This window comes from Octopus bimaculoides, chromosome 18 (genome assembly GCF_046866305.1).
Source record: "Octopus bimaculoides isolate indiv1 chromosome 18, ASM4686630v1, whole genome shotgun sequence".
NCBI lineage: Eukaryota > Metazoa > Mollusca > Cephalopoda > Octopoda > Octopodidae > Octopus > Octopus bimaculoides.
The window spans coordinates 49190972-49204515 of record NC_142945.1 but is presented as its reverse complement, the minus strand read 5'-3'; the positions used below and the strand labels follow the sequence as shown (position 1 = coordinate 49204515).

The 13544-nt window shown below is 38.7% G+C and overlaps 1 non-coding gene across 1 annotated transcript; it reads right to left on the bottom strand.

Annotated features, from left to right (window-relative positions):
* Positions 1–13222: 13222 nt before the first annotated feature.
* On the bottom strand, positions 13223–13294 carry Trnae-cuc (transfer RNA glutamic acid (anticodon CUC)). Its single transcript has one exon. It is a non-coding gene; the product is annotated as a tRNA-Glu (tRNA).
* Positions 13295–13544: the final 250 nt, after the last annotated feature.

Genomic DNA, 13544 nt, shown 5'->3' with positions numbered 1-13544 from the left:
ATATATATATATTTGTATGTTTTATATATATCATCATCATCATTGTTTTAATGTCTGTTTTTCCATGTTTGCATCAGTCAGATTTTTTTGGCAGATTTTTTTTTCTGGCTGAATGCTCTCCCTGTTGCCCCACTCCCCACCCCACCTGGTCCCAAGCATGGTAATATTCTCTTCCCTTCAGACATTTTCTTGGAAGACTGCAAACAAATGACACTGCTTTCATGATGTTTTATTAGTTTAAAAATTGACTCAGTATTTCTCACTGTCCAGACACACACACACTGAGACCAGTGGTGTATGATGGTTATTGTGTTGGGTGTGCTGTCACCCCCAATGCCACCAAATTTCAAGCAGGGGTGTAACAAAAGTTTTCCATTAAGATTTGTGATTAAATTAATGAGTATAATGAATTTGCCATTTGCGATGGCACCTAGCACACCCAGAATATACACCCCTGACTAAGACACATACATACATACATGGTTACACAACTGGCTTCTTTTCATTTTTTGCCTGGAAAATCCACTCAAAGCTTTGGTTGGCCCTGGGTTACAATAGACCACATTTGTCTAAGGTGCTGTGCAGTGGGACTGAACCTGGATCAACATGGTTGCAAAGTGATCTTCTTAACAACAGAGACATCACACACACACACACGCACATATACACACATACATACACATACGCACACATACACACACACACATGTACACACACACGTGCACACACACACATACACATATATGCACACACACACACACGTACACATATACACACACACATACATACACGTACATACACAGATACGTGTGTATACACACATCTAAATAATGCACGTGTTTCTCTGACCCATCTAAAGTTAAAGGAGCAGCAATGACCCATTGAATCTATGCTGAGAAGTAAAATGGATGTAAAATGATGACGAAGATGATGACCACAACAACGATGTACACAAAATTGCAGTCATGTTCAGATGCTTAAGAAACTCACTCTGAAATCATCATGTACTGGGTTTGATCTGACTTCAAAAGCTTCTTGAGAAAATATCAAAAGCCTTGGTTTGACACGAGCATTCTGAGTGAAATTAGGGAGGTAGAAATTTGAATGGAGGCCCTCTCAGTTGGGCCCTGTAATTCAAAAAGCCAGCCTTGTCATACTCTGTCTGACTTAAGGGTCCAAGTTTCACTCGTTACATACATGTTGGTACAAGAAGTTGGTAGTAAATACCTGTTAATACAAGTTGATAGTTCAGTTGATCAAATAGTTGGAATATTCATAATTAGAACTGACAGTGTGTGTGTGTTTGGGTGTATGTAAATATTGATTGAACAAACATAATGGATTATATATATATATATATATAAAAAAAAACCCTTGTTTTGATTTTGTAATTTTGGTGCCATGCTATGAATATTCAGTGTCATTTATTAAGACATATAATATATCAGTAATGAAATAAAGCTTTATTTGGATTATTTTTTTCTTATCATGTCCTTTGGTGTAACGGTAGCACATCTGTTATTTTCACAGAAGATATGAGTTCAATTCCTATGAGCAACCCTCAACATTTTAATCACAGTGCTCCAGCATTCAATAGTGGTGCCCCAGCATTTAATGGCAATACTCCAGCATGGTCACAGCCTCTGGCTAAAACTGATAATAAAACCTATGAAACTAACCACCCTCTCCTTCCTCCTCTCCGGATCTCCTGTCTGTATCTTCTTTAAGGCTCCCCTTCTTGTACTTGGAGAATTTCTTCTGGTATTACTACCCTTTTTATCTCGTTCCTAACTACTCCCATCTTTATAAAATGTAGGGTATCCATGCATCTCCTTTATAGCAAGAGACCAGTGTTTGTCCCCCTATTATCCCTTATACAAGCATAAAGCCACTTCCCCTCCTCAAATTCTCTTCTTAGTTGTGGAGGCTTTTTCCTTCTTCCATGTTCTTTTTCTGTCTTATACTTGGTAACCTTACTATTGATGAAAGAGAGATATTACACAGTATGAGTATCAATCAAGTGCTGGGGTCGATTTAATCAATTTACTCTGATCTGAAAATTTTGTCGCGAACCGTTAGAACCATTCGTTGTTGAAGGATTCAAGGGAGGTAACTCCCATTCTATTATCTAAAACTACACTTGCCCCTAGATGTCTCTGAAATCACACTCGATGGTCAATAAACGAAATTACAATTTGGATAACGAAGTACAAAGTTCATGTTTCTACAAAAAAGGTAAACAAACAAATATAAAATAAAAAAAAAAACGGGTATTCACAACTAAACTATCTTTAATATCGAGTTAAATACGTTTGGTTGATTTAAATTTGAATAATCTCAACCTTCCTCACATCCCACCTCTACTGTTATGAAACTTCAGGTCAAACCTAATTCAGCAGGAATAGGTAGAACTACTTTACCCAATGTCTCATTGGTGCCGTTGTTATTTCTAGCGAGTTAAATGGTCTGGCACCGACTCGTCTTGTTAAAGATACGTGTGTTAAGTTTCAGTTATAAGGGACGTAACTTTCGCCATACTTTATAGCATTGTTTCGGCATTTCGCAGAAATTCTAAATGCGACGATAGGACAGATATTTTCTTTTTCGTTTGCTCCCAGACTTTGACGTTGAAAGTTACACTAACACAAGGACAGGGTGCCATCGCATTGTTCCAAAAATCCCATCAAAATACAGGATTAGATACTGTAATAGCATGAGAATCAAGGGCTCACAGCTCTTTAATATCCTTCTGAAGGTTTTGAGGTACCTACATAAGGTAGACGTAGATGTCTACGTAGAACTGGTTCACCTACTGTTAAATTATATTTGAAACATTTATTTTTCATTTCCTACAATGGCTTTATGGTAAATATTGATTTCAAATTTTGACCCAAGACCAGCTACTTCAAGGGAGGGTACAAGTCGATTACATCGACCCTAGTGCTCAACTGGTACTTATTTTAAGGGTGAAATGTTAAGTTGACCTTAGCAGAATTCGAACTCAGAATGCAAAGACAGACAAAATGCCGCCAGGTATTTTTTCCCGGTCTTATAACCATTCTGTGGAGGCGCAATGGCCCAGTGGTTAGGGCAGCGGACTCGCGGTCATAGGATCGCGGTTTCGATTCCCAGACCGGGCGTTGTGAGTGTTTATTGAGCGAAAACACCTAAAAGCTCCACAAGGCTCCGGCAGGGGATGGTGGCGAACCCTGCTGTACTCTTTCACCACAACGTTCTCTCACTCTTATTTCCTGTTTCTGTTGTGCCTGTATTTTCAAAGGGTCAGCCTTGTCACACTCTGTCACGCTGAATATCCCCGAGAATTACGTTAAGAGTACACGTGTCTGTGGAGTGCTCAGCCACTTGCACGTTAATTTCACGAGCAGGCTGTTCCGTTGATCAGATCAACTGGAACCCTCGTCGTCGTAAGCGACGAAGTGCCAACAATAACAACAACAACAACTAACCATTCTGCCAGTTTGTCGCCTTACCTTCACTGTGAATATTAATTTCAAATTTTGGCACAAGGCCAGCAACTTCAGGGGATGGGGTTGGATGATTATATCGACTCCAGCACTCAGCTGGTATTTATTTTATCGATCCAGAAAGGACGAAAAGCAAAGTCAACCTCGGCGGAATTTGAACTCAAAACGTGTAGACGGATGAAATTTTGGAGGGGGTCAGTCGATTAGATCGATCCCAGTGCGTAACTGGTACTTAATTTATCGACCTCAAAAGGATAAAAGGCAAAGTCGACTTCGGCAGATGAAATACCGCTAGGCATTTCGCCCGCTAACGTTTCTGATAGCTCGCCGCTTTAAAGATATTCTTTTCTACTCTAAGCACAAGGCTCGAAATTTTTGGGAAATGAGCCAGTCGATTAGATCGACCCAGCACGCAACTGGTACTTAATTTATCGACCTCGAAAGGATGAAAGACAAAGTCGACTTCGGCGGAATTTGATCTCGAACGTAAAGACAGGCGAAATGCCGCTAAGCATTTCGCTCGGCGTGCTAACGTTTCTGCCAGCTCGCCACCCTCCACTAGGTTAATATTCATTTCTTTATTGCCCACAAGGGGCTAAACATAGAGGGGACAAACAAGGACAGGCAAAGGGATTAAGTCGATTACATCAATTCCCAGCACGTAACTGGTACTTATTTAATCGACTCCGAAAGGATGCAAGGCAAAGTCGACCTCGGCGGAATTTGAACTCAGAACGTAACGGCAGACGAAATACCGCTAAGCATTTCGTCCGGCGTGCTACCGACTCTGCCAGCTCGCCGCCTTAAACTTCGTAGTAAATATCAAAATACATTACATTTAACAAAAATATGGTAATTTTAATTAAAATTTAAGATATAACGTTTTTGTTTTGATTTTATTGGCAGTATTGAAAATCCAACAGATTGAGTTTGTAATCTCTCAACACGTTGTATCTTGGAATAGGTTAAAACTATATATAGTTCAGAAAAAACATAAATATTCTAAAATTGATATAAACATTATGTACTCGGAATTTAACTTCAAGAAAAATAAAATAAGGCTGTTACATCATGGATACTAATAAACTGATTTAAGTTTATTTAAAATAGACTTTAAGGATACATGTCTTACAGCCCAGTATTCGTACCACAGGGAAGTTGGTGACTGAAGAACTTAATTGTGGAAGTTTTGAAGTAAATGGTTTCAGATTTGAACTTTGGTCACCCAACCATCCATCTTTGCTACATTAGGCTATTTACCGAAATCATCATCATCATCATCTTCTTCTTCTTCTTCCTCTTCCTCTTCTTCTTCTTCTTCTTCTTCTTCTTCTTCTTCTTCTTCTTGAACGTAAAATGCTACAAATGTAAGCACTTTTCACAATTTCTGATGATCTTTAACAGTCACTGTAACTGGCAACAAACGTTAGGTTTCACCTTCAGCGTCTGTAAATTCTGCAGTTGTCAATGCCTATAAGGGCAGAAGTGCATCTTCCATTAGCTTACTGCTCACATACCCACGATAGTAATGCTGCCCCCCGCGCGCACACACACACACACACACACACACACACACACACACCGTATCCAAAAGAAGATCATCAGCCTGACATGTAAACTTTCGCTCATTAATACGTTTCATACAGACAAAAGCCTGTCTCCTCATGAGCCAGAAACCCATGTGCCACTCTCTCCAAACCCAGTCAGTGAACCTAGATCTCCGTCACTTCTAATTCCTGCTGTGTTTTACTCAATTTCTTGTATTAAACACTCGAAGAAAAGATCAAGCAACACATTGCATTTTGATAAGAACACATTGGGTTGTAGTTTGATTGAAAGAGATGAATGAATGAACGATGAAAGGATGTGTCTAAAAGGGTCGAAGGTTCGAGTCATTCTTTAATGTCAGTTCAAGCGTTATTCCTCTCTGAACCTAAACTCACTGGTTATATTTTTAGTTACTGATAAAAGAATGTATCGGAACTGTTGCTATGGTAATGAAGCCAAAGTGCTCAGAGTGAAGGCGTTTGGCCATGAATGCTGACACGTACGCACACAAAGTTATAACGTTCTCATTCACTTCCGTTGTTCACAGCAGTGCTTCGAAGAAAAGCCTGAAAAGTGTGTAGAGTGTGGTCGTTTTAAAAAGAAGATCGGGTTTCAGTTGCGCAGGATGTTATTGATTGTGTTGAGGAAGAGGAAAACTTTTTGGAAACGGTCATAACAGGTGACACATTGTGGGTCTGTGTTTGTGACCCCGAAACCAAGCCTCAATCTTCATAGTGGAAGACCTCAACAAGATTTCAAGACACGGAGGAAATCCAAGAGAATGCTAGGAGGAAACTGCTCGCTGTCCTCCCCCCCCCCCCCCAAAAAAAAAACGGAGTTTCAGGAATGCTGCTATCTACGGAAACGACGCTGGATAAAATGTGTGACATAAAAAGAGAACTAGTTCGAAGGAGATTGAATGCCGAATTAATATGTGTTGTAGTTTTCTTTTTACAGTTTTCTTTTTAAAGCACCAGTCCCGATACATTTTGATCAGACCCCGTATAGTATCTCGAAGAAGCTTTTAGCTACAGACTGATTGGTAATCTCTTTTCGCATCATAGTGTGTCGTCAATGTTGTTAGCGTCATAATTGTTAATGAACGGTGGTTTGCTGCCAGTGAAGAAGTGTGGCCACATCAGAAGACAATCTATAAACGGATAATCATTACTAAAACTTCCTGTAATTGACTGGATTAGAGTAAATATATCCAGATGTGGTTGATTTGTTTTTCAGTTAAAAGCAGTCGTGATCGATCAACAATCTGCAAATGGAAGACAGTCTTTCATGCATGAAGATCAACAATAATTTTTTTTTTAAAGTCAAAATAATAATTAAACGAACGCATACAAAAACTGAATGCACCGTGTGTGGTTTCCTATGTATTTAGTAACAACTTCTTTTAATTTAATGTAAATAAACTTCAGTTTTGCTCGCGCACCAAATTAATCCGAATTAATGAGACAATCTTACAAAGTCAGAATTTTTTTGGGGAAAACATCAGTCAGCAGCAATAATATTTAGTAATAATCATAAAACAAACTGAATATCAAACTGGATAAATTAAGCTTATAAATTAACAGAAGCTCTGACTAAAATCGAAAACAGAAAGAGTTCCTGTCTTAGGTAACATACCGCCACGCGGTCCGGAAAGCTGGAGTATTTATTGCTGTACTTCTCCAACTGTGCAACTCTATCTACGATCGTAACCCATCCAGGAAATGGACTGAAGGTTGTATCATCCTTTTCCCTATAAAAAGTTATTTAGACTTTGGACGGAATTATCGGAGTATTACTTTAACAGCTGTTGCTGCAAAGAATGGTGACATAATGATATACGATCGTATATGGCTGGAACTCGTTAAGAGTTTTTATTAGAAACCAGAATAAATTCGAAAAGAATCTTTCGACAACTGGGTAAATATTAACTCTCAGACGAATTATAGATGTCGTTGGGGCCAAAAAGTCTCCCTGCCATTCTGTTACTGGTGAATTTTAAGATGCTACAAATTATACCAGCTTCTGAAATCCCTCAAGAAATAATAGGTGTAATAATGATGCTCTACGAAAATACTTGATAAAAAGCAGGTTTATCTGAAGGAGACACAGAATTATTTCATTCTTTCTGTTGTTTTACAAGGAGACACACTTGTACATTTTCCATTCTTACTTTATGTTGATCCTTTCTTTGCACTTAAGGAGATCCCAACAAATATAACACGGTTTTGCCCTTACAAAAAGAAGTTCCAAATACCGAGCTTTTACAATAACAGATCCAGATTACGCCGATGGCTCAGCCTTGATATCGGATAAGATTATTTTATCCTATGTTAATGCTAGGAAAATGAAATCCTTCAAATACAGCTTGCAAGGTTCGATCACCTCGTTGTCCAGAAGCTTAAGAAAACGAGATTGTAATGATAAAATATTTAAATTAATCATTTAAAAAAATCTGAAATCCACTCGATTCATTTCTAAATTTGCCAAATTTAGAAACTAATAAGGCAGAAAGACCGAAAGAAATTGTATGAAAGAATGTCTATTATTTTATTTGAACAATCTCCTAAGTCCTATTTCGAATCCGAACCCGTGATTATTGAAGCATTCACTTCATAAAAAAAAAAAAAATGTTTCTCTTAATCTGCAGAGATTAAAGATTGTCTTTGTGGAGGCGCAATGGCCCAGTGGTTAGGGCAGCGGACTCGCGGTTTCGTTTCCCAGACCGGGCGTTGTGAGTGTTTATTGAGCGAAAACACCTAAAGCTCCACGAGGCTCCGGCAGGGGATGGTGGCGAACCCTGCTGTACTCTTCCACCACAACTTTCTCTCACTCTTACTTCCTGTTTCTGTTGTGCCTGTAATTCAAAGGGTCAACCTTGTCACACTGTGTGTCACGCTGAATATCTCCGAGAACTACGTTAAGGGTACACGTGTCTGTGGAGTGCTCAGCCACTTTGCACATTAATTTCACGAGCAGGCTGTTCCGTTGATCGGATCAACTGGAATCCTCGACGTCGTAAGCGACGGAGTGCCAACAACAACGATCTCCAAGATTTTATCAGATCTTCGTGCAACTTGTATCATTCACAATATTATTTATAACAGCAATGCTTGTCTGAGTACAGCAAGCGAAATCAATTATTTCACATAGTGTTACAGGATTAGTCGCCAAAAGAATCAATATTAGCTGGGAAAAACGTCTTCTTCACTCCTTGTATCAAATACATCTTCCTGTCAGAAACATAAGGACAACACAAATCAACGAAGGAACTTTTATGCGGTTATGTTCCCCACCCCCCCTAAAAAAAATAATTCGTTGATTTTATAACACCACTCGGTGTTCATTTGCAAAAAAAAAAACGGGAAAAAAAGGAAATCTCACATGTTTCCGGGTTGAGTTCCACTGCGTGACACCTTGGGCAAGTGTCTTCTATTATAGCCTCGGTCCAACTAAAGCTTTGTGAGTGGATTTGGTAGACGGAAACTAAAAGAAGCCTATCGTATATATATATGTATGTATGTATGTATAAACAAGTAAAAGAAGATACATCTTCATTTTCATTTAACAACACTGAAGAAGTCTAATAAGACCGAAATATGCTTGGAGTTTTCTCCCCTCTCTATCAAAGTCAGGCATATTTCCTCTTGCATGGCACACATTCTATTTTTAAATATTTTTAATTAATTAAGATTTCAGGGTTGTTTCCCCTGGCTTTCTTAATCAGAATTAGTAATTAATCTAATGATTACTTCCTCTCGTTACGAGTGAGATTTTAATAAATTAAAGAAGTTTCTTCGTTTACACCATTAAGTATCTTCACACCAACTTTAGCATTTGGTTTTCATGCAGAGTGCGTCTCTGAGTGTTGCTCGTCAGTTCTTCTCTGGAGTTAAGGACTCGAATCAATAACAGCGACGACGACGACGACGACGACGACGACAGCCACCACAACAGCAACGGCATCAACAGCAGCAACAATCAATATACAAGAACAATCTCTACTGATGTTGCTACTACTACTACTACTACTACTACTACTACTACCACCACCACCACCACCACCACCATTACTACCACCACTACTACTACTACTACTACTACTACTACTACTACTACTACCACTGCTACTACTACCACCACCACCATTGTTACTACTACTACTACCACCACCATTACCACTACTACTACTACTACCACGACCACCATCACTACTACTATTACTACTACTACTATTACTACTACCACCACTACCATTACTACTACTACTACTACTACTACTACTACTACTACTATTAGTACACACATCACCACCACTACTACGACATCCACCACTACTACCACCACCACCACCACCACCACCACCACCACCACCACTACTACTACTACTACTACTACTACTACTACTACTACTACCGCCACCACTACTACTACCGCCACCACCACCACCACCACCACTACTACTACTACTACTACTACTACTACTACTACTACTACTACTACTACTACTACTACTACAACTACGGTCAGCTGACTGTGATAAGCGGACAATCAAATGAAGCATCTGTTGCAGACAAGTGCCAAACTAAAAATTCCATTAATTTTGGAAATCTGTTCGTTTGTTTTTCTTTCGATTTCATCGATTCAAGTTTTAACTGTAAGCCATCCATAAAACTGAAGCTTAATTAATTAACAGAGATTAATTAATTTTACGAAAATCCTGATTACTTTTAATACGTAATTGCAGAAATAATGGTGATAATGACGATGCAAAAAGTAATAATATTATATATATATATATATATATATATATATATATATATATATTTCAGTCGGGGACAGTATAATCACATATGGACCCACCCACGAAATATTATAATCAGAAAAGGGCGTATGAAGAGGATTAAGGAGGTTTGTTGCTGTCTAATCCTTATTTTGTCTGATTGAGCAGTTTTATGTTGGTCTGCGGCCGTACTGGAGAGTTTTAGTCGAATAAATCGGCTCTGTTACTTACTTTCATAATGCCTGGTATTTATTTTATCGTGCTCCATTGCAGAACTGCTAAGTTACGGGGGACGTAAACAAACAAACACCGATTGATAAATGGTGGTAGGGGATAAGCATAGCATAAACTCAAACTCACACACACATACACACGCACTCGTACATATGACGGGCTTCTACACAGTTTCCGTTTACTAAATTCACTTCCAAGGGTTATAGTAGAAGGTATCTGCCTTGGGGGGTACCACGCAGTGGGATTGAACCCCAAGCCATATAGTTGCAGAGTTAGCTTCTTAACCACACAGCTATACCTGCATCAATGTATCCTTCTTTGAAGAATTTCGCTGCTATTTTTAGCAGATCGAACGACTCTATAGATAACTGTGTTGGTGCAACCATCCTCACCAGACAACAGATCGATAAGTTCATCTCTTTTATTAACTCTTTTCCTCATACCTTGGAATTCCCCACCACCACCACCACCGTATCCAACATCTCCGTTACTATATTCTCCATATCTCTATCACTATTAGCAATATCCACCAACCCCCTAATCCCTCTCGCCTACCGCAAGCCTACCGACTCCTTTTCTGTCTTCACTATTTTCCCTCTTATCCCAAACACCCTAAATCTGTTCTGTCATTTTCCCAATTTCTTCGGCTTCGCCGATTTTGCGGGACAGATTCAGATTTCGAATCCCAATATGAGCTGATTGTTTCATCTAATGGACACACCGACTTTGATGGTTACAGCAGTATTCCCATAATACTCTGCGAATTACCACAAAGTGATCGAGCAAGACACCACGACGACCGTCATTGCACAGTGATGATGAAGCAGAGAAGGTCTTGAGACGTGAATTGGCCAATGGAGTTAATCCTAATGGAGTTAGGAGCGCCATTGAAAAATAACATAAAGAGCTCATCAAGAGATATGGAAAAATTTTAAGATTAAATTCTACCACAGCAGTCTCTTTAGTGTGTGTGTGTGTGTGTGTGTGTGTGTGTGTGTGTGTGCGTGTGCGCGCGCGCGTTATTCTTATTGGCAAGTAACTAAATACCGCATTAGGGTGTTGTATATTTTTATTCCGTTTTTGTATTTGGTTTGCAAGATTCTTGATGTCAACTCATGTGAAGCAGATTTTGTTGTATCTCGAGAGGGTCATTACGCCAATAATAAACACACGCCCTGGTTCTGTCTCACTTCTAAATTATAAATCAATTGGTTAATTATTTAATCAGCTTACTAATCGACAGACAATTGATTTATTGATTAACCGAGCAATCGATTAGTTAGTTGGCTAAACAACTAACCAATTTAGTAATAAAGACGCGAAATTGAAAGAGTGTGTATGTAATGACTCTCCCAGTATACAACAGTATTTTTTTTATTGTTAGTCTATTTCATTATCGTATCTCGTTAATCTAAATTATAATTCGTTGGCAAGTCGCTAAATGCATCATCTTGGGTGTTGTCTGATAAGTAATGTTCGATTTCCATATTACGTCCAGTTTCTTTAGGTCGTCATTATTTTTCCATTAGTTTCTGATCGATTTGGTTGTTGTACATAATTTCTCAACATTGTTATTCTTCCTTCTCAACCTCGTGGTTCCAGATTCAGTCCCACTGCGTGGCACCTTCAGCAAGTGTCTTCTGCTATAGTCTCGGGCCGACTAAAGCCTTGTGAGGAGATTTGGTGGATGGAAACTGAAATAAATACATACATACATGTATGTGTATATATATATATATATATATATATATAAATATATATATATATATATATAGATAGATAGATAGATAGATAGATAGATAGATAGACAAATAGATATAGATAGATAGATAGACATACACACACACACACACACACACACACACACACACATATATATATGCATATACTTGAAGGCTCGAATTTCCTTTTCAAACAAGGAGAGAGGCTCACAATTAAAACCAGCTTCACTTGTGCCTCTAAGAATCTAATTTATGTAATAACTTGCTCGGGTTGTGGACACCATTATATAGGACAGACGAGTATGACATTGAGACAGGGAACCACTCTACATAAAGAGCAGATCCGGTTCCCGCAATACAGACAGATTCTTTTAAGTGAACAGAAAGACAGATGCACAAGTAACATCAAATCAAATTTCACAGCTTTCCCCTTCTATTTGGTAATTTAATAGACCACTCAAATCTAGCAGAAAACATGTATTTTAATAAAAATTTGTGCACATGTTCTCGATGAACTTTTTTATGAGATTATTCAATGAATTTGCCTTCAGCTTCGATGACTGCTTCAATGCAAAACCTGCATTAAATTGTCATTAATTATTTCGGACATCACCTGGACAATGATAGCCGTCAGTAAAACTATAGTATTGTAAGGACGTCGATTAGTCTAACTTTCAACAACGCTCCGAAAGTAGTAGTCCATGGGATTTAAATCTGCTGAATTTAGAATCGATCAGTTCGATATCACATGATCGTAAAGATTGTCTGACATTCATTCTTGGGTTAAGAGAAGCTGCTGTGTCTTGTTGAAACAAGTATGGCTTTCCAATGCGTACTTCATCCATCAGGGTCTACCAACTGCCTCCAATACCTCAACGTATCCAATAGCATTGATTCTAAGACCCTGTGGAGAGATGTGATGTAGAATGACATAACCTTCGTTACTCCTAAAACCGTAAAAGCTGATGGATACTCTTGGGGTATCGGAAGGATCTTTACGTAATCAACTGCCATTTCTTCTGTTTGACCTTCGGCCTTGGTCGAAGTCTCTTTTTCATCAGAGAAGAAACAAAGCGTGTCATGTTCATGATGATTTTTAACCTTGATAAGTAACTGCTCCGCACGGATCAAATAGTTGACCTCCACTCAGTGCATACGACTTGCATCAAATGTCGTAATGTACCACAGTTCTGCCAGTCCTCTCCAATACTAGAAGTTCTTTGGCGATGGCCACCATTGACTTTCCGGCATCGTCATAGATAATGTTTTGATGAATTGTGATTGCTTGGAGGATCTGAACGAAATAAAAACCTTCTCATTGGTCGAAGGGAGTAATTTAAGGATAGTTGTCCTTAAATATCTTTCTCCCCTCTCTATATATGAATATATACATTTATATACGCTGTCGCGTGTGTAAATAATAAATGGGTGGTTGAGTTAAAAATTTAAATAAGTTCCCACGCCGGGAATCGAACCCGGGCCACCTGGGTGAGAGCCAGGAATCCTAACCACTAGACCACATGGGAAATACTTCCGAGGCTATGGAAATATAGTGGCTATAAAGTATTTTGGTTCTACACAAATATTTATTCTATAAATAACTGTTCGGATCGATATTTTTGCTGTGAAGACAGACTAATTTCACCGAAAAATCTGTGTAATATTATAAAATAATTCATTACTACACACATACACACACACACATCATTAACACACATGCTCACACACACACATACACACACACTTATTCTGCACGCATGTCTGTACTGTGGTACA